A 5,000-nucleotide genomic window follows, 5' to 3' on the forward strand; every position below is an offset into this window, starting at 1 on the left:
AAGAGATTAATTTCTGGACTTCCAGACATCAATTTAGACTCTAGATCACCTTTCTAAATTGATTAAAAGCAACAATACAGTATAACAATTTCGTGGTTTCAGCCTCACTATTTATATAGTTCATGCTAATTTCCAGTTTGGGCGATTAATTAGCGCATTATGGTAATTACTCAAATTGCCTAACATGCAACTCTGTACAACCAAGTTGAATTTCATCCACTAGCCTTAAATATGACATTTCAATCATAAGTTCATAAGAAACAACATTACTGGGTCGGAGACATTTCCAGTAGACTATTGTGACACCTTTGCCCTAAAGCCTAAAGAGTAAATGTGGAGTGACACCAGAGATTTAGCACAGGTTTAAGCGACCACCACCACCACCACCCAAGCTGAACGTCCTGATTGTACAAGAAGGAAGCCTCACTTTCATGTGAGCGAGAGACATAGAGAGACACTGAGAGAGAGCGAGACTAAGAGAGTTTGGCCAAAATCCCGCTGCAAAAAGTTTGACCTGTCTGGTTTTAAAAATGTTACATTTCAGCTGTCAATCAACATAAAGCTGGTGTGTGTGTGTGTGTGTGTGTGTGTGTAGGGGGGGTTTCCAGTAGACTATTGTGACACCTTGCCCTAAAGCCTAAAGAGTAAATGTGGAGTGACACCAGAGTTTAAACGATCACCACCACCACCACCCAAGCGGAATGTCCTGATTGTACCTGAAGGAAGCCTCACTTTCATGTGAGCGAGAGACATAGAGAGACACTGAGAGAGAGCGAGACTAAGAGAGTTCGGCCAAAATCCCGCTGCAAAAAGTTTGACCTGTCTGGTTTTTAAAATGTTACATTTCAGCTGTCAATCAACATAAAGCTGGTGTGTGTGTGTGTGTGTGTGTGTGTGTGTGTGTGTGTGTGTGTGTGTGTGTGTGTGTGTGTGTGTGTGTGTGTGTGTGTGTGTGTGTAGGGGGGGTTTCCAGTAGACTATTGTGACACCTTGCCCTAAAGCCTAAAGAGTAAATGTGGAGTGACACCAGAGTTTAAACGATCACCACCACCACCACCACCCAAGCGGAATGTCCTGATTGTACTTGAAGGAAGCCTCACTTTCATGTGAGCGAGAGACATAGAGAGACACTGAGAGAGAGCGAGACTAAAAGAGTTCGGCCAAAATCCCGCTGCCAAAAGTTTGACCTGTCTGGTTTTTAAAATGTTACATTTCAGCTGTCAATCAGCATAAAGCTGGTGGGGGGGGGGGGGGGGGGGGGGGGGTACCAGTAGACTATTGTGACACCTTGCTCTAAAGCCTAAAGAGTAAATGTGGAGTGACACAAGAGTTTTAGCACAGGTTTAAGAGACCACCACCACCACCACCACCACCCAAGCTGAATGTCCTGATTATACCTGAAGGAAGCCTCACTTTCATATGAGCGAGAGACATAGAGAGACACTGAGAGAGAGCGAGACTAAGAGAGTTCGGCCAAAATCCCGCTGCAAAAAGTTTGACCTGTCTGGTTTTTAAAATGTTACATTTCAGCTGTCAATCAACATAAAGCTGGTGTGTGTGTGTGTGTGGGGGGGGGGGGGGTACCAGTAGACTATTGTGACACCTTGCCCTAAAGCCTAAAGAGTAAATGTGGAGTGACACCAGAGTTTTAGCACAGGTTTAAGCGAGCACCACCACCACCACCCAAGCTGAATGTCCTGATTGTACCTGAAGGAAGCCTCACTTTCATAGAGCGAGAGACATAGAGAGACACTGAGAGAGAGCGAGACTAAGAGAGTTGGGCCAAAATCCCACTGCAAAAGGTTTGACCTGTCTGGTTTTTAAAATGTTACATTTAAGCTGTCAATCAACATAAAGCTGGTGTGTGTGTGTGTGTGTGTGTGTGTGTGTGTGTGTGTGTGTGTGTGTAGGGGGGGTTTCCAGTAGACTATTGTGACACCTTGCCCTAAAGCCTAAAGAGTAAATGTGGAGTGACACCAGAGTTTTAGCACAGGTTTAAGCGAGCACCACCACCACCACCCAAGCTGAATGTCCTGATTGTACCTGAAGGAAGCCTCACTTTCATATGAGCGAGAGACATAGAGAGACACTGAGAGAGAGCGAGACTAAGAGAGTTGGGCCAAAATCCCACTGCAAAAGGTTTGACCTGTCTGGTTTTTAAAATGTTACATTTAAGCTGTCAATCAACATAAAGCTGGTGTGTGTGTGTGTGTGTGTGTGTGTGTGTGTGTGTGTGTGTGTGTGTGTGTGTGTGTGTGTGTGTGTGTGTGTGTGTGTGTGTAGGGGGGGTTTCCAGTAGACTATTGTGACACCTTGCCCTAAAGCCTAAAGAGTAAATGTGGAGTGACACCAGAGTTTAAACGATCACCACCACCACCACCACCCAAGCGGAATGTCCTGATTGTACTTGAAGGAAGCCTCACTTTCATGTGAGCGAGAGACATAGAGAGACACTGAGAGAGAGCGAGACTAAGAGAGTTCGGCCAAAATCCCGCTGCCAAAAGTTTGACCTGTCTGGTTTTTAAAATGTTACATTTCAGCTGTCAATCAGCATAAAGCTGGTGGGTGGGGGGGGGGGGGGGGGGGGTACCAGTAGACTATTGTGACACCTTGCTCTAAAGCCTAAAGAGTAAATGTGGAGTGACACAAGAGTTTTAGCACAGGTTTAAGAGACCACCACCACCACCACCACCACCACCCAAGCTGAATGTCCTGATTATACCTGAAGGAAGCCTCACTTTCATATGAGCGAGAGACATAGAGAGACACTGAGAGAGAGCGAGACTAAGAGAGTTCGGCCAAAATCCCGCTGCAAAAAGTTTGACCTGTCTGGTTTTTAAAATGTTACATTTCAGCTGTCAATCAACATAAAGCTGGTGTGTGTGTGTGTGTGGGGGGGGGGGGGGGGTACCAGTAGACTATTGTGACACCTTGCCCTAAAGCCTAAAGAGTAAATGTGGAGTGACACCAGAGTTTTAGCACAGGTTTAAGCGAGCACCACCACCACCACCCAAGCTGAATGTCCTGATTGTACCTGAAGGAAGCTTCACTTTCATATGAGCGAGAGACATAGAGAGACACTAGCTGTGTTTCCATTACAGTTTTTCGCAAAAGAATTGCGATATTTCTACAACTTCGACAATGTACAATTGCGACTTGTAGGCGTTTCCATTGAAGTTGCGTTTGAGTGATTCCCCGTTGCAGCAGCTGCCACAGTGATTACGCACGGGGATCTGCCCCATATCCCGTCCCCTGCATGCTCAAATCCAACCAATGGTCAATGGAAATCCCAACATGAAGTTACAATGCATATAAACGAGCCTGATTATCAATTCAAAAGAAAATGAGTCGCAAAATGTTGCTGGCTGCGTGAATGCAGTCAGCGCGACAGGCAGAGGAAAAAAGGTAGCCTAATAGCCTACAACTGGTCCGATTTAGAGATGGAGGGGGGAAAAGGCTGATTTGGTTCTATAATTGCACCTGAAACGTGTGCAATGTATTAGCCTACTCACAGTCACTGTATTCACTTCAGACAGCACCACCGCACCAGTGTGTGCTTTTCATCCTCTCATCTCGCCGCTGTGCCAAATGCGCGCACACAGGCAGCCTGCTGTCACCATGGACCGATTTCTGCCATTAAACATTATCTAATTTGCCCGGCTACGCTTTTGCACAACACTCGTCTTTCTGCTAGGTAGCGTTGCTTCAAAGTTTTCCACTTGCTGCGGAGGTTTTGACACGGCTATCGAACCTTACTTACCAAACTTATTTTCCGCTCCTTTTCCAAGGGATAATATGGGTCACATGACGTGCAAATGCGAAAAATGTGTTTCCATTACACTTTTGCGATAAACTGCTATATCGACACGTCTGAAAAACCACCTCATGAGAGCAAAAAAACTTTTTGCGATATTTGGGAGGTTTTTCGAAATTCACGTGTTTCCATTACCCAATTTCTATTGCGATATTTAGATTTTGCGCATTTCTGAGGGTAATGGAAACACAACTACTGAGAGAGAGCGAGACTAAGAGAGTTGGGCCAAAATCCCACTGCAAAAGGTTTGACCTGTCTGGTTTTTAAAATGTTACATTTAAGCTGTCAATCAACATAAAGCTGGTGTGTGTGTGTGTGTGTGTGTGTGTGTGTGTGTGTAGGGGGGGTTTCCAGTAGACTATTGTGACACCTTGCCCTAAAGCCTAAAGAGTAAATGTGGAGTGACACCAGAGTTTAAACGATCACCACCACCACCACCACCCAAGCGGAATGTCCTGATTGTACTTGAAGGAAGCCTCACTTTCATGTGAGCGAGAGACATAGAGAGACACTGAGAGAGAGCGAGACTAAGAGAGTTCGGCCAAAATCCCGCTGCCAAAAGTTTGACCTGTCTGGTTTTTAAAATGTTACATTTCAGCTGTCAATCAGCATAAAGCTGGTGTCTGTGTGTGGGGGGGGGGGGGGGGGGGGACTTCCAGTAGACTATTGTGACACCTTGCTCTAAAGCCTAAAGAGTAAATGTGGAGTGACACAAGAGTTTTAGCACAGGTTTAAGAGACCACCACCACCACCACCCAAGCTGAATGTCCTGATTGTACCTGAAGGAAGCCTCACTTTCATATGAGCGAGAGACATAGAGAGACACTGAGAGAGAGCGAGACTAAGAGAGTTGGGCCAAAATCCCACTGCAAAAGGTTTGACCTGTCTGGTTTTTAAAATGTTACATTTAAGCTGTCAATCAACATAAAGCTGGTGTGTGTGTGTGTGTGTGTGTGTGTGTGTGTGTGTGTGTGTGTGTGTGTAGGGGGGGTTTCCAGTAGACTATTGTGACACCTTGCCCTAAAGCCTAAAGAGTAAATGTGGAGTGACACCAGAGTTTAAACGATCACCACCACCACCACCCAAGCGGAATGTCCTGATTGTACCTGAAGGAAGCCTCACTTTCATGTGAGCGAGAGACATAGAGAGACACTGAGAGAGAGCGAGACTAAGAGAGTTCGGCCAA

Source organism: Poromitra crassiceps, assembly GCF_964638095.1.
Source record: "Poromitra crassiceps genome assembly, chromosome: 5".
NCBI classification, from domain to species: Eukaryota; Metazoa; Chordata; class Actinopteri; order Beryciformes; family Melamphaidae; genus Poromitra; species Poromitra crassiceps.